The sequence below is a fragment of the Gavialis gangeticus genome, unplaced genomic scaffold (assembly GCF_001723915.1).
Source record: "Gavialis gangeticus isolate Ggan-Ray unplaced genomic scaffold, GavGan_comp1, whole genome shotgun sequence".
Classification (NCBI taxonomy): domain Eukaryota; kingdom Metazoa; phylum Chordata; order Crocodylia; family Gavialidae; genus Gavialis; species Gavialis gangeticus.
Window position 1 is genome coordinate 35,752,879 of NW_017729004.1, and position 26,275 is coordinate 35,779,153.

The window sequence follows — 26,275 nt, forward strand, 5'->3', positions numbered from 1 at the left end:
TGGTATAATGTCTTATGATTCATAATGACATAAAAGGGGGCCTATCCACTACTCTGGGCACCTCAGACATTACTTAAACAAAGCAGTATCACCAACAACTCTAACTCTGGCAAAATCCTCCCCCACTGCAATCCAACTGCAAAGCCTTTCCCAACCGTTTTTCACCATCACCCTACAAGACTCTTCAGATGTCTGAATGAAAAGATGGGCAGGCCTTGGCTCACCTGAATGATTTTAGACCTAAATGCCATGCTTGTGACTAGCTATACCTCAGTCCCCTTCCTAGTTTCTCTGCGTGCATCCACACTGCAGCCAAGCATCTTGTTACCATTTCTAGGCTGGGATTCCATAATTTTCCTGCTGCTTAGTCTAGGTCCTGAGCTACAGTACCCTATGTGTCAGGCATTTTATTCAGTAGTTCCAGTTGAGTTCTGCTTCTTTTATTTTTTCCCTTTGGGGGTCTGTGGTGGTGCATACAGTCACTGAACGCACATTTAAAACAAATATTGCTTGCTTTGCTGAAGGAGTAAAGCATTAGGGAAAAGAACTTAAACCTAAGATCCTCAGATACCCCTCCATGAGTCCTTTGCTCCCCTTAGCAGCTGCCCTTCTCTTCTCCTTTGTAAACAAATTCATTCGATTTTCAGTAGGCACAAACTTTTTCTCTGGCATTGTCTCTTAACAATTCTCCAGTGGTTACAGAGAACTGACTTATCTTGAGCCATTATTTTCCATCCTATTTGTTCCTCCTTATAGTCCCTATTACAACCGATCAATATATTCATACAGTAAACACAGAATTAAAGAAAAAAATATGGCTGGAAGGGACCTCAAGAGGTCACATAGTCCAACTACCTGCTCCAGGCAGAAGCTTCCCTATTTACACCATCCCCAATAAATGTTCACCTTACCTATATCTAACACTTCCAATGATAAAAACTCCTTAGCGTCTCTCTCTGTCCCAATGCCTATCCAGCTTTATCATTAGAAAGTTCCCCTAATATCTAACCCAAATCTCCCTTGTTCCTATTTAAACCCATCACTTCTTGTCCAGCTTCCTGTTGGAACAGAGAACAGTTGGTTGCCATCTTTTGTATAAGAACCCATTTTGTATTTTGAAGATTTATCAGATCCCCCATCCTTTTTTTCTTCTCCGGACTAACTAATTCCAATTCTTTCAACCTTTACTTTTATGTTATATTTTCTATGCCTCTCATTATTTTTACTGTTCTGTCCTGGACTCTTTCCAATTTGTCCACATTTTCTTGAAGCGTGGTGTCCAGTATTGGGCTATTCCAGGTGTGGGCTATCCATTGCTGAAGTGAATGGAAAAATCACTTCCCAAGACTTTCATGTGACACTCTTGTTAATATGTCCCAGTATGCCACTAGTTTTGTTACAACATGATTACACTGTTAATTCATCAATAGTTTCTGGTCCACTATAACTTCCAGATCATTTTCTACATTACTGCAGCCTACCTAGCTGTTCCACTTTTTGTATTTGTGCATCTGATTGTTCCTTCTTAAATAAATTTCTTTGCATTTGCCCTGGGTGAAATTCATTCTTTTTATTTCAGACCATTTTCCAGTTCATCAAGGTCATTTTGAATCCTAATCCTGTTCTCTGAAGTGTCTTCCATTCTACCCAGTTTACTGTCATATGCAGATTTACTAAGTATACACTCAATTCCATCCTCCAAGGCATTAGTGAAGATATTAAACAATGCTGGATGCAGAACAGACCCCTACAGGATCTCACTTGGTGCTTCCTTCCAGATAGACATTGAGCTATTGAAGAATACTCTATGATCATAATAATCCAGGGGTATCAAACTCACATGGGGCTTCTTGAGGCCCTGACCCAGTAAGGAGCAGGGCTGCTGCATGGGCCACCATGATGGCAGTAGTGGTGAGGGGTCTGGACATAGAGGTGGTGGTGCAGGATCCATCCAATGGTGATGCCGGGTCCACCAGTAACAAGTGTGGGGTCCAGAGGCATGGCAGCAGTGAGTCCAGGATGTAGCAGCATGAAGCCAAACGCATCACTGGTGGCCATGCCCAGTGGGGCCAAAGTCCCCCAAACTTCTGATATCTCACTAGTAGCCCAGCAGGCCAGGTAGAGAGGCTTCAGAGGCCAGATGAGGTCCACAGGCTGGATATTTGACACCCCTGCAATAATGCAACCTGTTGTGCACCCACCGTACAGATGTTTCATTTAGATCATTTTCTCGTAGCTTACTCATGGGAAAGTCACCTAAACAGTGTTAAAATCCTTAATGAAATTGAAGTATCTTGCACGTACTGCTGTCCCCCATCCACAGTGCCCATCACCTTGTCATAGAAAACTGGATTGGTTGATAAAGACTTGCTCTTAACAAATCCATGGTGGCATGTTATCTTTTACATTCTTACAAACTGACTGACTGATGATACACTTTTTCCAGGTATTGAAATTAGACTGGCCAGTCTGTAATTCATTAGGCCTCCCTTTAACACCCCCCCCCCACCGCTTATTTTTTAAAGATGGGTGCTATATTTTCCCTTCTTCAGTCTTTTGGGACCTCACTTGACCTGTAAGCCCTCAAGAAGAATAGCCAAAGTCTCTGGAAATATTTCTGCCAATTTTCTGAGTACTCCACAGTTAATCTCATCAGATCCTAATGATTTGAAAACTTCCTGCTTGTCTATGTAATTTCTACTCTAGGCTTCTATTAGACATCACAATAACTGGATAAATATAGAGGGCACAACCCCACAAGTGATTCAGATCACTGTCCCTGATTTGATTCGGCCAAATCTGCATCTGAAGATTTGAGACTGATTCAAAGAATCAGTGATTTGGACATAGACGCAACTTTAAACGTTTTTTCTACATACTTCAAGGTATCAACACAGCTTGTGAATGCTGTGATGCTGGGGCAGACTGAGCATCCCACAGGAGCATGTGGGAACCTCCACATGCTCAGCAGCAAACTACTTCCAGTCCACTTCCAGGTCTGCCAGGGAGCATGTGGGGGGCCCCCCTGCCAACCCCCAGCTCAGTGATCGGCCACAGAGGGACGCCGGGTGCTCTCCCAGACCCAGGAGGCACCAGTCGCTGAGCTGGGGGTGGGGAGGCCCCCCTGAGTGCTCCCCAGCGGACCCAGAAGTGCTTCTGGTCCACTTCTGGGTCTGCTGCCGAGTGTGCTGGGAAGCCCCCCGCAGTTCTGTGGGACGCCCCATGTGCTCCAGCATTGCAGCATTCACAAGCTGCCAGGTACCTAGAGGTATGTAGAAAAAACATTTAAAGCTGTGTCTATGTCTGAATCTCTACGAATTGATTTGGAGGGTTCTGATTCAATTCAGAGAGATTAACGGGTCCTCAGATTCTATTCAGATTCGGCCACTGAATCGAGCCTAATCTCCACTGATTCAAACCAGGGACCAAAGATTTGCACAGCCCTACCACACATCTTCGCTCATCTAGACATGCTTAGAGGGTTCCCAAATTTCTAGGGCAGCTCCAACTCCATCACAGCTTGTTTGACAAGGGCCTGTGAGAGTAAATACCCTACCAATAGCTCTTTCATTGATAGAAAGAGAGACCTCAGACTTAAATGACTATGATGACAGCAGAATACTTTAAGGCAGATTAGGGCTTTTTAACAGGGCAGTCTGACCCAATTCTGTGGGATATTTAAAAACAAAACAAAGCCTCGTCCCATGCCAATAAAACCTTGAAATTTCCTGCAGAACAGTATAGACCATAATAAGCCCTGGGATGTTTTTAGGAACTAGATAAGCTGGGCCAACTTAGCTGGAATCATGTACAGCAGACCAGATTAAAAAAATAGGATTTAAGAAACTAGTAACAAGCAAGTAATATTATATGTGAAAGAATATTAGAACTAGGCTAAAGGTGATGGCTGCTGCAGTAGGACAGAAGTAGGTGGATATATTAAGCTCTAAATTAGTAAGAACTAGTTTAACCACAGAACGGCAAAATTAAGTATTTTTAGCGGATACATCTAACATATTTGGGGTAAAACAGCTTCATATTATTGGTAGGGTAATAAAAAAGAAAGCTATTCTTCTTGATCAGTAGTTCTCTTTCACTGAATTCTTACTCAGGTTGAGTGCGAGGGATCGCGGGTCATGGTGAAGATGTAACATTCCTTCAGGCTAATAACCATTTTAGCATTTGTAACCTTTTCAGGGTTCTTAATCATGTTATCATTTGAGTTATTTCAAGATTTTAACCATTTTAGCATTTGTAATTTTTCCAAGTTCTTAAGCATTTTATTATTTGGAATTTGTAGCATTTGCACCATTTTAGGTTTTAATTATGCTATTTTTTTAAAATCTCTTTTTCATATTTAAGAACATTTCATTGGCTTTACGTTATTATAAGAAGACTTCTATTATGACTCACTGGTACTGCAGGGTTCTATATTAACTTACTAGATTTTCAGGTTAAGAGTTTTCTTGGTGTCTTCTTATAACCAGTTCTTTAGAACACTTGATTTTGTTGGGACAGAGCTCTGAAACCTTCCATGGTCCCTCAGACTGTATCAGGACTCAATACCAGGAATTCAGATTTTTATTTAGAAAAAAAAAATCAAAATAATAGTGTTTTGACTTTTTGAAATAAAAAGGTGGGGGCTTCTCAGTCTGTCTGGGGATTTCAGAGCCCTGCTTGCAGGTTCCCTACCATGGAGCGAGGAGCATGAGGGTAAGAGCCCCTGCTCAATCTAGGCCTCCCTCAGAAACCATATTCTTGGCTTCAGCTGTCCATCGGGCAGACAGCTGTTGAGGCTAGTGAACTGACAGGCATCTAAGCAGGTTCCCCAGGTTTCTTTGCCTGGTTCCTGTAAGAAGATTTGAGAAAGCCAACCTGTTCTTCCATATAGGCAAGAAAAACACAATACACACAGCTAACACAACTCTTCAGTGACATCCTGGATATTGGCATTAATTATTTAGGACGAGACTGTCAAGTTTTCAGCACTCACTAACCTAGCTATTTATGTGGAAAAAGCTGAATTTTCAACATTAAGAGCAATGGGGCCTTCTAGGAACAAAGCAGTTTTCAGTTTAGCCACATCAGTTAGGTGGCTAAATAAGAGAGGCTGGAAACTCCGCTCTCCCGAAAATTTACCTGTATTTTTTTTGATTTTATATTAAATTTTATTTTGAGGCACTAAATTTTGAGTCATGATTAAAAAATGTAAAGGTCAGTGTTTGGTCAAATATTGTAATGGCTGTTTTGGACAGCATTTTGCATATGCATACAGATCTTACAGAATCTTGCACACATGAACAAATTTACTCTGATGAGCAGTCCAGTACTTTAATGGAATGTCCTACTAGTACAAGGGTACAAGTCCTCATGAACCAAGCACTTGCTTGAAATGGTACATTTGACGTTCAGAAAGGACTGGCAGCAGTAAGCACATAATGTCTCTCTACTATCAGCAGAAATAGAAAGGAAAAAGAAAAATTACTGTACTTGAAAAGCAAGGGATGCCAAACCAAGATCATGCTTGCATCTGTCAAGTCCAATACAGTATCTACTGACTACAGTATCTAGTAACTACTGAAGCTGGAGGAGATCAAAGACCCCCTGTTTTCAATGTATGTTATATACCAAGGCTCTTATCCTCCTCTGGATTCAGGCACCCTGTCTTGAGTTATGCCTTGTCTCTACGACCTGGCTTGCAGGACACGCACGTTATTTTAGATCATTCCCACTTGCACCATTAAATGTGAAACTGCATCTAGTAAGCAATGGCAGAAATTGGACCACTGACTTCATACAGGTCAGAACCGTAGCCTATTTTTCATCCAGGATCCTCAAGGTAGGGTTTATATGCATAGAATTCATTGGCTGCAAGGAAAGGCTAAAATGCTTGCTTAGGATACTGTGTGGTAACAGGGAAATACATGTGGAGTTGATCACCTAAAAATCCAGATGCAGCTACTGTTTGGCATCTGCTTCTGCTGTTTCTAATTTTGTTCTTCCTGAAGTTAAACTGTTGGACCTGCAGTGTCCACTGTTACCAGGTGCGGTCGTTCAGCTTAAGGAAACTGATAGGTTGTGGCCTAATGCCTCTTCTGTGCCAAGTAACAGAAACATAAGAAATTACAGTGGAACCATGAAATACTCCAGCCTCTAGTGCAGAGGTTATGGGGAATCCTGAATGATTCAGAGGGATCCTGAACATTTTGGCTATGACAAAAGGGAGATAAAAGAAAGGGAAATGATTTTTAAGGAGAAATGGAAGTCTCCCCCTCTCTTTAAAATTTATGCTGAAAGGGAATAAAGGGAGTGGAAGAAAGCTCTAACGGCCAATCCTGTTCTCGTACTGGATAGCAAAACTATCACTGAAGAGACAAACTTAGAAAAAAAAATCATTTAGCTTAATTTTCTTCTTTTAACCAGTATATGGTGTGCATAAGCATTGGAAATACTACAAAAAAGTGGGAAAAAAAATCCAACAATTTTCTTGTAAAAATATTTTTGCATTTTCAATTAGTTTGAGATGGATTAACTTGGTGTCAGGAATCTGACTTTATCAGTGTAAAGGTGCTCTTTTACACTTTCCATTCAGCCATTCTCCCTGGGTGCATCTACATGTTCATTAATACACCTTTCCTATTGTACATTAAGTTTAGTACTTCTAATATGAGGTACTAGATAAAGGTACAGTAATTGTGTTAATGCACAATGTCAAAGGCAAACTTTTTTGTGACACTGAATGTGCAGTAGACTAATTCTACTTCACATTAGTGCATTAGCATGGTTTTTGCCGTGACACACTAAGGCACTGTAGAACGTCCACTGCGCATTAAGGAGTTTCATGTAGACACACCCCCTAAGAGAGAAAAATTGCCAGAGAATGGTACTGTAGGATTTTACTTACAGCCCAAACCTGGACATGATGAAAAGCACAATAATACAACCATATTCTTCCACAAAGATAAAAAAGTGAAGTAGGTATTTCAGAACCACAGGAAAGCTTCATTTGGGCTTGGGTGAAGGTGTTTAGTTACTCCAACTCACTCATTCCTCCCATATATGAGGCATGGAAGAATCTGTTAGGATCGGAAAGCTTGAATACTCTGGTTTAGGCACAAAGCTGAATCATGGCTAGAGTTTAAGTTTGTACCCAGTGGTGCCAGTCTCTCATGAACTATATTCTTGAGATTTGGCTGCATGTAACTTGGCCCACTTGGTTTTGGATGTAACCCCACACCAAATGGTGTGAGAGTTCCTAATTCCAGATGGTCATAACTTGAAATTAAGAATGAAAATGAGAAATTTAGGATGTACACTAGGGGGCCTGAGAAACCTGCCATCACTATGCCCCTAAGCAGAGAGCCTCCAAGCCCTCACATTCCTAGCTCAAGCCAGGGCCCTGTGCCACAGAGGAGAGAGCCTAGAAGCTTTGAGCTTGGGCTTCCAGCTTCCCAGGTCTTCCAGACTCCCTGGCAGGAAACCAGACCTGGCTGTGTTTCAACAAAAGTTCACTGAGACAAAGATGTTTCCATGAAATGTTTTGGTTTAGAAAAAATTGGCAATTTCTGAAAAACCTATTTCCTTGGCAGAATCCCAAACCACTCTTTTTCTCTTGCACTGAAAGACACACAAACAAAACGAGCCGGATTCATATTTCAGCTTGGATAATCTGCTTGACGGAAGCCATTTAATTTTTGTCTAATGCTGCCTATCAGTGCAGTCAAGAAAAGCAAAGGGAGGGGCTGGGATTAGAGGCCATCTGAAATGTAACTGGGCTATCAGTAAAAGAGCATCAGGGTAGAACTTTACCATTGGATCCCATTTGCCGAAGTCTCTAAGTGCCTTGGGAACCTAAGTCCCATTTCCAAAAGTGACTGAGGAACCTAGGCCCTGCTCCATAAAGGGAATTAGGCATCTCAGGCCCCCTGACCTATTTGAGACTTGTTCTTAATAGGCCTGGCCCTGAGAGGAATTTATCAAAGGGCTGTAGCCACCTAAATACCTTTTGACATCTGACCCCAACTTCTGCTTACTAGATGAGGACTTGGGTCTTTCTGAAAATTTTGCACATCACCTAAGTCCTGCTTTCTTGCCTGACCCAGAGCCCAGGAAGGGTATGTTGGCTGCAAGGTGCTCTTGAGGCTGCCACTGGGTTTGGCCTGGGTAGAGTGGGAGTAGGTGGGTATAGTTCAATCTTTGGCAGCAGCTGCCAGAGCAGCCAGGAGGCAGACATGCCCTAAGGGGCAGAATTCTAGTTCCCTTTGTACATGATCTCTGCAGGTCCCTTCTAGCCCAACTTCTCTATGATTTCTGTGATCTAAGTGGATGTTTTTTAGTTGTCTAACTGGCTGGCCTGGTCCCCTGCTTTACACTTTGGATACACAAGTTCTGGAGTAACTGACTGCGGAGGAGGACACTCCCATGCATTAGCCCTATTAGCTGATTGCTTAAGGCATGTACCTAGGAAGCAGGAGAACCTGGTTTCAGGCCTCTTTTACTCATAAGGGGCTTGAATTTATGTCTTCAGACTTTCTAACAGAGTGATTTGATCACTGCACCACAGGTTAGGCATTACCGAGGTTCCCCTATCCAGCACTCCTTTGAATCTCCCAGGCCAGTATCCATTTTGCTCAGGCACTTGTATCTTGCTCTCTTGGCCCCACATCTCTCTCTCTCTCAGCTGCCCAAGGGGCCAGCCTCAAAAGGAGCACCAAAAGGGAACCTGAATAATACCTTGACCAATAGGGAGAGGGGAATGTTAGAGCTGTTTTCTGGGAAGTCAAACACACAAAGGTTTGAAATCACTCTGCATGAGGGTGGTGGTGGAGGGACCTGGAACCCAGGTCTCCAGCTTCCTCGATAAGTACCCTAACCATTCAACTACTGGGACTAAAATATGGGAGGGCCACCCTCTGTCCCAGTCATTTCTGGGTCTTAAATGTACACATCCATAATAGATAACCACATATGTGTCCAGGTAGTGCACAGGCTACCTTCCATGCTTACATAGCTAAAAAGGTGCCACATAGACAAGCAAACAGAAATAGGATTCCACCTTAAGAGTCTTTCCGTGTGGTTTGAATGGACTATGGACCAAAACACCTCAGCTAATAAGCCTATTATGCTTTCAGTATGAACAGATAAACTATGCTTCACTTCCAGTGACAAGCAGGACAAAAAGTGCCAATGTGGATTTGTATGAGCAAGAGTGGATTTAGAGAAGCACAGTTGCCTGCCCCATGTCCCTCCCCCCACACACACACTTTCCACTGCTGGTGCCTCCAGCGGAGCCCAGAACACCATACAGAGCCCAGCAGGGGAGACTGGGGACTGAGGAGGGACTCACCTGCTGCTACTTTTATCTCTATCTGACAGGCATGGGGAAGCCCTGGAGCTGCTCCTGCCTGCTTCAGCCATGGGGTCTAGCTTAACAGTGTACCAGGCTTGGCAGGGGATAGTGGCAGTGGTGCATGGGTTTCCTCTTCCTGCACCTGTTTCTTATTGCTCCCCCACTACGATCCCCACTTGCCAGGAACAGGTGCTGGAAGGAGGAACCTGTCTACTGCCACCACTACTGTCACTGGCTGCCAGAAGCATAGGAGAACCTGAGCCACTCCTGCCCCACTGAAGCTGACAGCTGCAGGGAGTAGCTGCATGGGGTGCTGGGCTTGGCAGGGACAGCGGTATGGTGGTGGGGGACAGTTCAAAGGGGATGGGAGTGAACAGGGAGCAGGAGCATGAAAGAGGATCCCACACACTACTGTCACTCTCCCCAGCTGAGCCCACCACCCTGCACAGCTGCTTTCCACAGCCACCCCTCTGCTGATCAAGTGACCGAAACAGTTATGTGGCTCCTCCCACATCTGACACCGCTGGGAAGGTGGCAGCAGGAGGCTGGCCCTCCCTTCCTGCACCTGTTCCCTGCCCTGAGCCCCAGGGACTCCAACCATACCTTGCCCCCATCCCTCCCATAATCCGAGGGGTAGTGTGCCATACCCCTTTTACTAAGTCCTAGATCCACCCATGTATTTAAGTAATTAATCTGCAGCTTCTCAATATCCATACTCACCTTTTGGCCCAAAGGGATTCTTCATGCATCCTGCCAGTCACACAGATACTCTCTTGAGTACCCTTTTCTCTCTAACATCCTGAACCCAGGGCCCATGTAGGGTGTTATGCATGAGAAAACTGCTCAAAATTCAGTCAGCTGTGTCCGACTAAGGGCTATTCACACTAATATAATAAAAAACGATACAGAGTATAAAGAGCGGGTCACAGAACAACTAGATGAAGTTTCAGTGACCTAGGAGTATGTCTCGGAAAAGCAGGTGTGACATGAAAACAGTTTCTCATTTTGATGGCTGGACAAATGATTTCCAAGGAATGGTTAGCATTCCTGTATAAATCATAAAACTGTAACTCCCTTGTCAACCCAATTAAATTAAGTTTAGCATAGATATGCTGTGTTCTGCATCACCCATCACTGGAAAAAATAGTGTTTCTTTTCCAAGTTAAATAAACATTGGTTGTATTGTTTGGGAATAAATTTTGTGAGTAGGTCCTCATGAGGATTTTGAAATTTTAGATTCAGAGGTGTCTGTGTAGTATCATCTGTAGCATTGTACAAAAGGCATTGGCACAGAAGGCTCAGACCAACAGACACTGTCAGGACACTGGCTGTGAACATTCAGGGCATGATGAAAGCCTAAAGATAAGTGACCTGATTCTGCACCATGATGTCAATGGGAACATTGTAAGATTTCAGTGCACATAGGATGAGGTCTCAAGAGGGGTGGGAAAATACAGGGGAGTGCAAACTTTCCAGCATGTGAAGCATTATGGCTGTTGGGTTTAAAAGGGGAAGGTTTGGATTTTTAGAACTGGGAATTCTGTTTCAGTCTAATCTTGCTTCCCAATAGACTGGCCAACCACAGAGAGAGGGTCAGTGAAAACCCATGAGCTTGAGTGATAGACCAGGCCTTATGGGGACAGACCAACCAGTAGGGGTGGAAGTAGCTTTTACTGTTTGTAACTTCTTGAAGAAAGTTCACAAAATCTCAGATGCATCTTTGCAATAATGTGCAACGTCATTTACTTTGCTGACCACAAGCAAAAGAAAAAAAGTTCTAAGAAAACATTTTCATCACTGAAAAGACTTACAATTACAAAGTCACAGCTTAAATGCTGAGTTCATGGTGCTGCTCTTGATGTTATTCCTTTTATCTCCTCTACTCTAGTAATAAAGTCAATAACTGTGGCTACTCCCACAGTAAGTGTGGCAGGTTCACAATGCCAAACTGAGATGTATAATTTGCAGCAGCGGCTGGGTTTGTGGCGTGATTTAGGGCTAACTCCCTGGCAAATTCTACTGCTGACTCTGCTGGCATGGCTTCAGAGGCAGCCTCTGGGGTTGTTTTGAATTCAGGCGATTGCTGGTTTGGCCTCTTTCTCATGTCTTCTGGGACATGGTTGCCCTTTGTCTTTTTATCTGTGACATGCATTTCCATTGGTACAATTAGGACCTTCACAAACTCTTTGTTTCTAACTTGGGAAATTTTACACAAAGTATATTTATGCTAATTGTATACTTAAAGTGCACACAGCACAGCTTGTCTTTCCCCTGAGGGCAGGCTTTTAAAAGGAAATTTGTCCTCCCTGACAGTTTTGGTGGAGACAGAAACACTTGAAGCCAAAAAAGACTTCCCCCACCTCAGAATCTGGTGGTCGCGAGTACCAACAACTCAGTATATCTCTGGCTTTGGGTCTATTTTAAAACATCAGCTCTGCCTTAAAAATTCTATGATTCCCATCTAAGGGAATGTGTCTGCTGCAGACCTGGACAATGCACAGGTCCCAACTGTGCCAGACAGTCCTCATTTCAGAGCTGCATAGGCTCAAAGGCATCCTTGTGATAGCACTTAGAAAAGTAGTCCATGCTAGGGCTGCAAGGAAAGCAGCAACTTTGTTCTGTGTAAAATAGTGAGGTTTTCTGATTTTGTTTTTATACTGACACCAAGCGTGACCTTTCAAAATGCTTCCTGGGAAAGCATGAAGAGCCCACTCCAACAGAAGTGCTTAAGACTTTCACTTGATATATGGGAGACCTAGATTTAAGTTCTTGCTCTGAATCAGGCAGAGCAAGAACCTAAGCTTGAGTGTCGCAGGTTGAATTCAAGTGCATGCCCTAGCTACTGAGCTACAGATTTTCTCACCCTGACTTCAGAAAGATGCAATTATCTACACAGAGTCCAACAGGGAAGCTTGAGAGGTTGATGTTATAGCTGGATGATTAGGGTACTCATCTGGAATGAGAAAGGCCAATTTCAACTCCTTGGTCTGAATTAGGATGTCTTTCCTCATCTGAGGGGAGTACCTTAACTCTTTGTTCATTTTGTGGTGGATCTCTCTGCGCTTCTGTTCAAAAACTCCATTTCAAAACTCCTCCCCAGCACAAGGTTCATTGAAAGTGAAATCCTTCTACAAAAATCTTTACTTTTGATCAATTCACATTTTCCATTAAAAATAAATCCCAAATGGCTCTAGTCAGCCCTACTCAGTCAGAGGGAAGATTTTGGAGTCCTGTGCTTCCATCATGCTCTCTTGAGAAGCCTCAGTTTACCATGAACAAGAAAGAAAAAGGGAAGGAATAAATGGAAGGTGCAGTGTCATTTTTCTTGTGTAGCTTATATAGTATTCTAATAATGAAGAACAGCTCACTGAACTAGAGTGTGGGGTGGCTACTGGGGGCTTTCTTGTCATTCACTTCTTTATCAAGTCTTATTTCCAAATAAGGGTTTTTTTAATCTATATATTCCAATATAGCATTTTGTTTCCTTTAACACAGACTCACACAATTAAATAGAAACCTGAAGGGAGGTGGGTGAAAGGAGAGGGTTGATACATAGAGTTAATTTGGGTACCTGTCCCATCTTTTCCTAAGTTAGCTCAAGTCTTGAAAGCTACCCAGCCCTGTAAGTGCAGTGTTTTGTGCAGGGCTCATATAATGTGCTCCTCAAAAAGACTAATTACCCTGGGTAAAGCACCATGCTAATGTGGCTAGATTGCTTCTACTACCTATATTTCCCAAGGGTATGGCAGAAATCAGGAATCAATCTCCCCACCTGCTTTCAAATGTTTCCCTCAACATACCTTGTATTAATGAAAAGCCTTGATCTTGCAAACACTTATGCACCAACTTGCCTTCCATAAGTATCCATATTGGAGTCACTCAGGTAAGTAATGTAAAGCTTGTGAATAAGTGTTTCTGTGAACAAGGCCACTGAACTGCATAGTCTCCATAGTACAGAGAGTAGCCCAGAGTGGAACGCTTGCCCAGCCAGATGTGATCTGGGAACTTCTGTCCCCTAGTCCTGCAGATCTCCAACCAGCTGTTCAAGTAGTTTTACTTCCATGATGCCCTCAGTCCCTACTGGCCAGCAATAATAGCATGCCTGTCTCAGTGGCAGTACTATCTTTTACTCCTTCAAAGGGAGCCAAAGAGTGGATGGACAGCAAGTGTGCTCCAAACAGAGTGATCCAATCCTGGCCTTCCTTATGGTGGACCCCACAAAAGTGCATGGGTCATGCAAAAAGGTGCAAGTTTCCCTAAGATAAAAGTATTACCAATAGCTAAAATTAAAAAAAAGAAAAAAATGGGAGCAGGGAGAGAGAGAAAGAAGGACTGATGAAAGGAAATATTGACAGCCACGGCAAAGTCCATAAACTTGATCCTTTTGTATCTGAAATAAATATTCCTTCATATCTCCAAGGATTCATGCATCTTTTTACACTTACTAACTGGAGAAGGAAAACCTTAGGTCTTGCTAGCCAAATCTCCTATTGAGACTTGTAGACATTTGAAGAAGAAACGAGAGCCACTGTTTTAGGGCAGTAGTCTGGGGCTTGTGGTTCTTGTCCCTGATTTGTCACAGTTCCCTCAAGTAAGTCCTTAAAGCTTTGCCCACATAGGGAAAGGAACTGGTATGAGTCTCCAGAGGGATACATTTATTCTGGAAGAAGAGTGTTTGCACCCAGTGTTATTACCATATAATTAGGACCATAAATTTCTTCATGTAGGGAAGTTCTTAGCCCCTCTCTACAGTGACTTGAGATACGCAGGTATCAGTCTTTGCTACAATAAATATTTTAATATTTAATTCAAAGAGGAATAGCTCCAGTAGATGAGGCTGAGGATCCTGTCCCAGAATAGTTCACAGCCAGTTGATGAGGTCACTCTCCTTTTTACTCTCTAACCATATAAATTCAACAGCCAGCACAAGGGATATCAGTGCACAATCTTGTTCGTTATATCCTGCCTTAAATACCCTTGACTGACTCAGAAAGGCTGCACTAGGCATTAGTGCCTACATTGATTTATTTAGACCTGGGGATGGACATGCAGCAACGTTTAGGTAATTCCCTTGATCCTATCCCAGAATGGCCTTCTGAAGTAAGGGTCTCTCCACAGTGTTAGGGAAAGCTGGAGTCAGGTTAGAGAGCTTCTATCCCAAGACACTGCCTAACCATTCCTGCTTGCTTAGTGCATATGTGAGGCTACATGTTGCCCAGTACAGGCCACTAAGATGGCCAGGACCTGCATAATTGAAAGCAGTTGTCAGAGCTTGAGCCTTCAGTCTCTGGCAGGTCCGATAGCAGGTGCTGTGGACAAGTCCAGAGCAGCCTCATTGGTGAACTTCCAGCCCTAGAGCACATCAGCAGGCTTGGGTGCTTGGTGTGTGCTCAGCTGTGTTCTCCCAGAGACCCATTGCTGACACAGTATAGACAAGCCCTTAGGGACCTACATCTGGGGAGTGCCAGAGCACAGTTCATCCTGGCCATACCTCCACTCCCTGATATGCCTCCTACCTACCCTCTTTGCCAGATGACAGAGAGCCACTAAGAGGCTCTATACTACCAGGGTATTTCCCTACAATAGGGGAATCCTAAATATATAGTTTCTGCTTGCTTTCAACTGCCACAAGGCAGGACCAGGACCTAGCCTAAATATGTTAAGAGCATTAACACAATTAGCATTTTATTTGAATTAGCACAGGTTTTAATTTATCAAATCTTGTTCAAGCTTATGAAAGAAATACCCATATTATAGGCGAAGTGCTTGTTTGTTTGTTTGTTTTAATACATAAAGTGAGTGCATGGTGTTGGATTTATGGCTGAGAAGGTAGCACATAAACACTGTTTTGGACTTTAATAGCTTAGCACTTCTGTGACGTGTGAATGAAGTCCAGCAGACCCAAAAGCATGTTAATCTTATGTTTTTGATCTCTGTCAGTAATGAGATGCCAGCAGCCTGAACTTCAAAGCCTGAACTGATGCAGATAATCTTGTGAAAGGCCCTCTGAATTTCAAGTCAGCTCCCAGATTAAAGTACTGGGGATTAAAGAGACAACAGAAGCAGATGATGGAAGAGGCATTGCTTGTTTGATACTCACTCCTTTGCTTTCATTTTAATATTCTTTTTTTTAATTTTCAAAGGACATTCTATTTCTTCCTCTCTATGACACAAAAAGATTCACTTTGTCTGGCTTGGTATCTGTTTAGGAAAAAGATGCGTCGTGTCTGACTAGGAAATCTACAAAATTATCTTCCTTTCCTCTCCAGGATGTCTGTAAGAACACTGCCATTCAGGGCTAAAGTGACAAATATGGAGCAGTGTAACAGTATCTTTGCTGCTAGTAGGCAGAACTTGCATTATAAACTGCACAGGCAGTAAAATATTATGCTTCCATTCTTTGGAGGTTTATTTCTTTCTAGAAGCAGCTTTAGAGGGATGGGGGGAGGCGGAAGATGACAAGAGACCACAGGCTATGAGAAGCATGTTATAAAGTACATGAACATTAGTTGCATGTATACAATTATGCTTTGAGTTGAAAGCATGTAATTTTCAAGGCGTGTCTGACCAGGAAACAGAACTGAAGTATTTTTATATTGGCCAACCCTGCTGAGCTACAAAACAAAACAAAGACAAAGAATCATTATAAACGTATTTCTTAGTTGCTATTCCAGCAAGTATATTTAAAAGAGAATCAAAACAAGGGTGAGCTCATTTTATTTTATACATTTTCACTGACTACCTGTCTTGTATGCCGACCAGCCCAGCCTCTGGCTTCTTTACTTTTCATTCCATGCAGAAAAAGCACACACCAACTGCTGAAACTTCCTTAGCTTGACGAAGGGATTTTAAACCCAAAAGCTTGCTTAATAATTGTTCTCCAACTATTTAGTTGGTCTAATAAAAGATATCAGATTCACCCAAAGAACCTTGTCTGCCTATGTCCTTAGGCCAACATGGCTACAACGTACATCCCTGTAAGGGTGAGCTCATGGAGGAATCCCTCTGGTATTAAGTAGAACATCCTCAGAAACTATATTGGCAGCTGTTGCATATGTTGACTATACTTAATTCTACTGATTTGTTCTTTGCTCTACAATAATCATGGCTTAACACTACTATTGATCCCCCTAGTCATCACCTAATTTAACCCCCCTTGTACTGATGGAACTCCAAACATTTCAAAAAGAAGGGTAATTCTCATTATTCCCATTTTAGAGAAGAAAACTGAAGCAAAGGAATGCGCTGTGACATCTTCAAGGTTACACAGTGACCAGAACTAGTAGTAGAAGCAGATTTTCTCACTCCATCCTAGTATTTTTCCCTTGACTATGCTACCTCCCATTACATGATATGAACTGTACCAGAATAGCCAGTAATCCAAAATACACCTTCTGAAAGATATAGGTCATGAAAGGTTCGAGGAGCCTTATACCTTCTGAGCTAAATACAGTCAAAAAGCCCAAGGCTGAATTGATTCAGTCTTTGCAGGTTAACCTAAACTGCAGAGATTAACAACTGAACATATATTTAATTTTGATTCAGGAAATGCAGTCACATGCCTGCAGTGGCTCAGGCTGGAGGCTGGGGGCTGCTAGAGCACAGCTCTCTAGCACATGGCCAGCATGCACTGTATGTTCTCTTCTTCTTCCTGCTGCCCCCAAGGTCTCTGGGATTTGCAATCCAGAATCACAGCAGCAGGACTCTACGGGGATTCCTCTGGGATTTGTAGTCCACAGTTGCTGCCAGCAGTAACTTTTAGTAAGTTTAGGAAGGCAGGACAGCTCTGTACTCAGGGGAAGTGGGGTTTAATCCCAACCCCCGCTCTTCCTGGCCTCAGACCCAAGCCAGGGATTGCCTGGGGGAAGCAGTCCCTTCCTCCCCTCTCCCTCCCACCCCCCATTCTCTGCTGCACAGCCCAGCCCAGGGGTGGAAAGCATGCTGGGGTGCTGGGGGACTCCGGTTTAACGTAAACTAGAAAGGGGTCTGGGACAGAAGTTTCACAAATCGGTTTGACCCAAATCAGTTAAGTCTGATACTATATATTCAACCAGGTTTATCTTAGACCAGTTTTGGCCATTTTGAAACTGGTTTATGTGCACTGAGCTTTTGTTCTGTTATAGGTTTAAACAGTTTCTGATCACAAACTGATTTAAGTGTAACTTTTGTCCCTAGCCCAGATAATCGTATGGCAAGCCAAAACTGAGTACCCAGGCATCTGTGATGAAGACTGATACCCCAAACAAGGCTGACTGTCATTTAGCCCCCATACCACTGCAAGAGCTGTGAAAGTAAGTGACTAAGCTAGAAATGATGAGGTGGGGACTACTCAGGGCAATGCACATACATACAGAGAAACTGGGTTACTGCAATTGTCTTGGACCGCATAGTTGTGGCAAACCTAATGTTTAAGACAAGGCATGCCTGGATCTGTACCTCACAAACTAACTAGGGATTTTAAAACAATGGCATAAGATAATTGCTGTTCATGAAGACATGTGTAAGGGCAGTGGAGCAAAGACTAAATGCATCTAGTAATTATGAGAGAGACAGCAGGGCACACATATTCCCAGTGAAACTGTGGCCTGGCATCGCAAGCCAGCAAAAGGGGCAATAGCTGGTTTAAATACAAAAATCAAGATGTCTGAGTTGATAGTAAGAAAACTGAATAAGCAGGAAAAAATGCATTTCATACATGAGAGACTAGAAAGTCTCATCTAGGAATGACAAAATTCTTTGGGTGAATCTGATATCTTTTATTAGACCAACTCAAATAGTTGGAAACATTGTTTTTTTGCAAGCTTTTGGATACAAATACCTTAAGTCAGGCTGAGAAAGCATATGCAGTTGGTCGGCACTGGGGATGTGCATCTTGGTAAAGTCAGAGAGGAATGGAGACACTTGCTGGACTCCTTTGTGATAGTGGTCAACCACCTCAGTGGAAGAAGAAAGTGTGCGATGAAAGGGACTGTGCTGAGCCCACAATAAATCCTCAAACTAGATAAAACAGATTATGCAGACAGGCAGACAGACTATAGCCTGGGAAGGATCAGAAAAAATGCAATGACAAAAATAAACGCCATTAAAATGGGGAGCCAATCAAAGGTAAAATTTGCAGGAGAAATAAACCTAAACAATAAGGGAAGAAACAAGGCAAGAGAGTTTTGAAGCTAAAAGATGAGTTACAATACTTGGAACATGAGAATGGAAGCAAGGACACAGAACTGCTGCCACTGGGACTGATTTAATGAAAGGGCATGCAAAGGGAGGCTATCAGAAAGAGCTCACTGAAGACGGACCAACAGACAGAAGTGAGATGATCTGATATTCACAGGATCTACACCAAATTACCTAGAAGCTGGTCTAAGGGACGCTGCCACAGCTGCACAAGCAAATATAGCAACCAAAGCTGCAACGCACTGAAACAGAACTATCAGCCTGGTGGCACTGGGAGGAGAACCTGAAACGAGAGTTTTGGAGAGCTTGGCTATAATCCTTAGCCAAGACTCCTCTCCATTACTTTGAGGAGTGAAAGAAAACTTATCTGTCTGCATCTCTTTGAAAATCTCTTTTCCTTACCCTTTCTCTTGAAGGACCCTACTTGACTATGCTGGTCTCCAGTCACACAGGGTACAGGCAGCTGCCACATCAGTGTCAGGCTGGGACAGATATTAATTTGTACTCTTGTATGATTAGCTGAGTATTTCATGTCATGAAATATCAAATTCTCTTGGTATTTCCCATTTCTTTCCTTGAACCGCTAGTGCTAAAGAACTGTTGTTTCTGTGAAAAGGAGATGTCTTGGGTCCTCCATAATACCCCATAAGTTCTCACATTCACACAAGTGCCAATGAATCCAAGTTCTTTACAAGCTTCGGAAAGAAATCACAGATCTCTGTTCTCTGACTTCACGGGTTCAGTTGCTATATTCACTCTTAGATCTTAAGTTGCTGTTAATCACACAGCTATTCGAATTAATTGCATTAATGATGGAACAGCCACAAAGCTGAAGGTGTTTGTTTCCAGAGTAAAGATCTCTTATGACCAGCCCACCAAAGCTATAACTGCTATTATTGAATTAAAACATGACGTTTGTCCCAGAGGATTGTTGAAGTCTGTGATTAACCACAAACCTTAATTTATGCTTGCCTGTTTCTAAACTCTGTCTGCTTCTAAATTCAGGCTCTACAAGCTTTTGTATGTGGAGGAAAAAAGAAGCAGATGTCATCAAAGTAGTTTATTGACTTGATTCATTAAAACCAGCAGCTGTCACAAAGAAATAGTTTCCTGGAGAACCACTAGCCAACAGCATCCTCTTTCAACCAACCCTGATAGAAAGCTGAGATAACCCTCTGCTTTGAATGTATCATTCTTACACAGCTTCCTTTTTACAAGCATTTCTTCGTGTGTGTGGCTATGCGTGGACAGAAAAGACAGGGCAGAGAGGATGGCTGGTTCATAATACAGGGAACACTGATGTATAACACAACAGTTGTTGCACATTCCTCTTTTCCCCAAGTGCCCTGGCACAAGCATGTAGCCACTCAGAACTAAGGGCTGTGATTTAACAGTTTTTTCAGCCTTTGTCAGTCTCATTTTGCAACTTAATTCTCAAGATAGGAATCAGGAGCACGCTGCACAAAGCTCACTGTACTGCAGACCTAACATTTCCCACTTCACTCTCCAATTGTGGTGTTACAATTGAAGCCTGAAAGCAGGATGGATTGTTCATTTACTTGCAACACAAATAAAACCCTATTCAGGCCCAAGCCCCTCTGAAAAGTTCTCAATTCTAGGGAAGCGGTTGTAATAGGTATTCTTTCCTCAAATCATTATTTGTTCCTCCTCAAAAATAATAAAAAACCTTTAGTTTTTTAAATAAAATTATATATTGAATAGGACGCTTGCAAAAATGGCTAGACTCTTGCTACAAAACTGAACTGATGATGGCTTTGAACAATAATAAACATATTAGGAGATTGGCATGATAACTATATAAGGATAATGCTTTGTTAAAACCTCCGAGTACGGTAGGGCAAAATTGACAGTGAGTTAAACAAAGCTCTTCTTGCTTCTTAGGATACCAAAGTACTGCTTAAACAATTGAGGTATTTTATAGTATGTAATAAAAGTAGGCTTAATTCCGGTAGTACGGCACACTATTACATTCTATTTTTATATATAAATTACATAATATACCTGTTGATCCCTGTTCTCTTATAAAATTCCTTTTTGGTTTTGATTTATATTTTTCCAGAATGCTAAAACGGTACTACTCTTACTTCAAAGACTCTAGACAGTATGAGCCAGAGATTTTCATCAGGGAAATTTAAATTTAGCTCACTTGACATAGCTGCTGCCCATCTTCCTTGATGGTTCCAGGCAAAGTTATCTGTAGGATATATTCAAATACCAAAGAAGAATTCTTGAGCTGGGCATCCATCCTGGGTGAAATGCTGTCCTAGTTAACTCAATGGGAGTCTATCTACCAGGTTGCTAGGTGGGCCATTCAGAAGTGGATTTCACTTGGAAAGATTCACAGCATGTTAGCAATGTCCCCTGAATAGGCAGGATGGGAGCCTTCTCCACTCTAGCTATTGAAGTGGGACCACTGGACAGCCATAAATACCAGAGTCTTGGTGCCAGAGACAGAGGATATGCACAAAAGTGCAAGCACAAGTGAGCATACCTCTGTATTCCAGTTATGGGAATACTCAAATGGAAGAAGATGAAGTCCTGTCCCCCTGTGGTGTGTGGTTGCTGGAGCAGGACTAATTTAGATCACTCTTTGGAATTTATGCATCTCATTTCCACTTGGTCCCTTTTAGATCCCTACTGAACCAATCTGGATTTGTTCCTTACATCAAAAAGGAGCCACATTCTAATGTTTTGCTAATTGGGACAGTTCTTCTCCCTCTTCTTTTTAAGGATACATGTATGACTACCACATTCATCCCATTCACTACTGGAAGAAAAGTAAACACTTCTGAATAATAACACTATTTATGCAGCATTTTTCAGTCTTGACATGCTTTACAAACATTAAGTAATCCTCATACCTAAATGTTGTAGTCCACATTTTACAGTTATGGAAGCTGAATCAAAATTCAGCTATCTGTTCAAAGTCAGAGAAAATCAATATCAGAAATGAAGGTAAGATTCAGCGGGTCTCACCTCTCAGTCCCGTGTCAGAACAGATTATGCCTGTCTAATCAGAGTGCCCTTTTAACAGAAGAAAACTTCACCTTGCCTCCATGAAGCTTAGATTGCTTCCATGAATTTCATTAAAGTACACTGGAAATAAATGTTCTCCAGAAGATCTCCTAAGAAATACTACTAGAAATATACTATCTTTCCTGAGGTCAAGGTGGAGATTTAGGTTAGTGCTACCCATTGCAGTTCTGCAACAGGCAATATTTTCTTCTTTCCAGTCCTCATTGCAGATTTCCACAGCCTGTGCGATAAGTAGAGTATGGATGTAATTTTACAGAGAAAACAGAAATGATCAGAGAGAAGAAATCTGTCCTAGTAAAAATATTCATTTTCATCCACAAATGCTTGACTTTTATACCGTTGTGGCTGAATTTCGGACTTTTAGTGTTTAAGGAACAGGTAACTTAAAACTAGAAAATATGAGCCATTTATACACGTGCTCCAGGAGTGGGGGGGGTGGGACGCTTTAATTAGAGCAGTTCCAAAAGCCGCTCTAATAAAAGCGCCAGGAGCATCTCCTGTATCAGCAACTCCAAGCTTCAAAATGGCACTGGAGGCACTTTATTTAAAGCTTGTCGAACAGCCTGACCATAGGCTCCATCATTTCATGGCTTATGCACAGGGCACTTGCAAAGTGCAGTGTTCATTGGTTTTGGCAAATGCAACAGTTAGTCAGCTGTCTCTTCCTGCCCTTCCCTCCCCTCCCCACCCCCACACAAGTGTGAATGGTAGTTTGATTTCCCTCTATGGCATTTAAATTAAATATATTTCCACATGAAAAAATAATTAAACAATTTGGCTCTTCTGAAGCAAGTCTCATATTTAGGTAAAAAAATGTTCTGGAATCTTGTTATCCATAGTCCAAACACTGCTTTTTTGTACAGATTTCTTGAGGTTTGGGGAGTAGAAAAGTATAAATTATTGTTGTTTTATTACAAACAATGAGCTGCTGCTGTAGAAGTGAAAGAGAGGCCAATACAAACCATAGCTGTATTGTTATTGATCACCTCCTGTGTAAACTGAAAATAAAGTATGTCATTGAAACAATAACAACAGTCTGCCAATAAAGCTGGCAATTGAGAATGTGTCTCCAGCAATCTGTACATCTGTCAAAGTCTGAGGCAGGTGCCTTAGGCTGAATTCAGCAAGGAGAGAAGCTTTTCAACCATAAGAAGGTCATGTTGTATAAACACATTTTACCACTTTTTAAAATGTTTTCCTAGTAGTGTTAAAGATATCCATGAATAGTACAGGCTTTTTTTTCTTTTACCATTGAGGTTTAATGGAGCTAGTTTTGACATTGAATCCTAGTTAAAGCAAGAGATGAAGTCTCCCGAAACAGAAAATGGATGTCAAATATTGCATTTTGCATTGTATACCCAGGCTGTACCCTCAAGGAATTATTTTGCTCTGATTAATTTGTGAAGCCATATTGGTAAACCAGGGAAGAGTACAGAGTCTAGTAGAAGAGAGAGAATAACATCACATTTGACACAAGTTGTTCGCCCTTGGATGCCCATGTTTCTAAAGGAAAAGGGAATATTTACTAGCTAAGATTATTTTGAAATCTGAATCCTCATGAACAAAGGGCCAGGTGATCACCCAACAAAGGAAAGTCAAAGCTATCTTAAATTCAGTGCAATTTAGACATGCAATTAGAAGGACTGAAGGAAAGCAAAGGATCCAAGTTAAGGCTATTGATGAATTTCTAAATTTTCAGACAGTTCTATTTTTGCTAAATTTAATTTTCTCCTACTGTGCTAAATCAGTGTACATGTTTTCAGCCAGTAAGATTTTGGAAGAGGGCAGTTTTCCTGGGAAAGGACACATGGGGAGAAATAAAGAAGTCATCTATGAAACAGTTGGAAGGAAGAGACTGAAATTTACACCATTCCAACCTGACTGGCTTATTGTATACTTATTGTCTGCCCAGTTTGCATGCACAGGTGCCCGTTTGTAAATACATACACAATTTTTCCTGGTGTAGTAGATCTGTAGACTAAAGGTGTGTACAGAAGTGCTCCATGCACGTTTAGCACTTTTTATAGCGCTATAAATTTCAAGCACTCTTAAACATGACAGAAGTGCAGTTTTGAGGAGAGGAAGGGGGAACCTCTAAGCCTCCCTGCAGTTTCCAAGCTAGAAGGCAGGGGGCACTCCACAGCCTCCTGGGGCTGGAGGGGACTGCAGACAGCAGCAGATCAGTGGAGAAGGCAGAGCTGTGATGACAGGGTGTGTGTGTGTGTCCGCGCGCGTATGCGTTTGTGTGTGCGTGTGCACGCACGCGTGGGTGCGTGTGCATGTCCTGTTCATGGCATGTCCAAGCATCTGGTCTCTCCCAGTCATAAAGGGTCAGTTTCTGTATGTGTCCATGCATGCACTGCTATCTCAGTCAGCTGGTGGGAGCAGAGTGAGTTGCCAGCTTTTGCAGGTTTGGCTAGTGCTCCCGGGTTACCCCTGGTGGTGTTGAGGAGCTTTAACCAAGCTCACAAAGCCCATGATATGCAGGTGGAATTGCCACAGATTTGACCGGCATATAGAAGTAATTTAAAGCACTGTAAAATATAGCACTTCAAATTTAATGCCTCATTTAACAAGGGTTAATTTAAAGCGCTGTACCCATTTTTAAAGTACTGTAAAGCTAAGCACTTTGGTTAAGTCATGGCAATAAAGTGCTTTAAATGGCAAAAAAAGCAACTGCTGTACACACTATAGAACTATAGACTATCTGATTAAGTACAGATAGTCAAAAAGCCCAAGGCTGAATCAATTCAATCTTTGCAGGTTAGTCTAAGATGCTTAGATTGAACTGATGAGCAAGTGAACAGAGGTTCAATTTTGATTTTGGAAATGCAGACACATGCAGCAGTAGCCCAGGCTAGAAGCCAGGGTGCACTAGAGCATGCTCCCTGGCTGGAGCAAACAGCTTGGGCCCAGGCTAGACAGCTCACCCTGCAAGGGAGGAGGGTTTGTGGGGGAAGTACAAATCATCTTGGGATGCTGGCGAGCTGTGACTTAACTTGAATCTAGAGGGGATCTAGCACAGACTGATTTAACCTAAATCAGTTAAGTCTGATACTACATCCATCCAAGTTTATCTTAAACCAGTTTCAGCCATTTTGAAAGTGGTTTTTGTGCACTGAACTTCCATTATGTTACAGATTTGAATTGGTTTCTGACCACTTATACCAGTTTATGTGAGCTTGGCTGATAAAGGTGTAAGGTATTTGGTCCAGACCTTCTGATGCCTGTGCAGAATGTCTGGCTAATGAACCCTTAAACTCTATAAGGCATCCAGCAGATGTTTGTACCACAGGAAACTAGATTTTAGAGCATACATTCACAACTTAGACTAACAGCATCTGTGGATCTCTGGGAAGGATGCTAGCCAATATATGTGAAAACACATAATGAACAAACATTAGGAGAAGGCAGTGGGGTGGCAAGAGAAAAGTGATGTTGTACTTAAGGGAAACAGAAAAGACTTATTAATCATTTATATACCTCTTGAAAATATCTAAATTTTGAAATTTTTCCTTCTGCCACCCATGAATGAACTTGTGCCCAATAGTTCAATTATGTGGCTGACCACCAGGCATGGATGCAGATTCTGTTTGCCTTCCTCAGGCTAGATACCCTATTGAATGGGCTTTATCAATGGAGAAGGGTACTACTCAACACAAGAACAGAATCAGAGACTGGACCTAAATTACTAGACATAGTTGTCAGTACCAGACTACAAGAGCACTGGAAATCCACCATATTCATTTACTTAGCTTCATCTATGACCTGATCCAGAAACAGACATCCTAATGGTATCATACCCCATGAAATCACATAATGATTGGGAAGGAAGAACCAGCAGCATACTGACAGGCTGGGGAACTCCCTTCTCATCAGGGCAGAGGCAGAAAAGGATTTTGGAGTCCCTATTGATTCCAAGATGAACATGGGCCGGCAACACGGGGACGCAGTCAGGAAGGCTAACCGCACCTTGTCATGCATCCACAGATGCATCTCGAGCAGGTCCAAGGAGGTGATCCTCCCCCTCTATGTGGCACTGGTCAGGCTGCAGCTGGAGTACTGCATCCAGTTCTGGGCACCACACTTCAAGAGGGATGTGGACAACATGGAGAGGGTCCAGAGGAGGGCCACTCGCATGATCAGGCCCTATGAGGAGAGGCTACGGGACCTGAACCTGTTCAGCCTCCACAAGAGAAGGCTGAGGGGGGATCTAGTGGCCTGTTACAAACTAGTCAGAGGGGACCAGCAGGCACTGGGGAAGTCCCTGTTCCCCCAAGCACTGCCAGGAGTGACTAGAAATAACGGTCACAAGCTGGCAGAGGGTAGATTCAGGCTAGACATCAGGAGGCGCTACTTCACTGTCAGGGTGGCTAGGATCTGGAACCAATTTCCAAGTGAAGTGGTGCTGGCTCCTACCCTGGGGGTTTTTAAGAGGAAGCTAGATGGACACCTTGCTGGAGTCGTTTGACTCAAGAACTCTTTCCTGCCATGGCAGGGGGTTGCATTTGGTGATCTGCTCAGGTCTCTTCAGACCCTAGAAACTATGAAATCATCATATGTGATGATTTTACTGAATGAGTCAAAAGAAGTTTCTACTGCTTTTTTCCTGTTACTTTGGTGTGCTGGCACAGTGTGTGTGTGTGTGTGTGTGTGTGTGTGTGTGTGTGTGTGTGTGTGTGTGTGTGTGTG

At 42.5% G+C, this 26,275-nt stretch overlaps 2 long non-coding RNA genes across 2 annotated transcripts in view; one reads left to right on the plus strand and one right to left on the minus strand.

Annotated features, from left to right (window-relative positions):
• Positions 1-26,275, plus strand: part of LOC109291288 — a 358,390-nt gene that overhangs the window by 254,616 nt on the left and 77,499 nt on the right. The gene's annotated exons all lie outside the window — the stretch shown is intronic.
• LOC109291289 overlaps positions 21,774-26,275 on the minus strand; it is a 395,467-nt gene continuing 390,965 nt past the window's right edge. The window contains exon 5 of the long non-coding RNA XR_002095803.1: positions 21,774-21,803. This is a non-coding gene — a long non-coding RNA (uncharacterized LOC109291289). The remainder of the gene's footprint in view (positions 21,804-26,275) is intronic.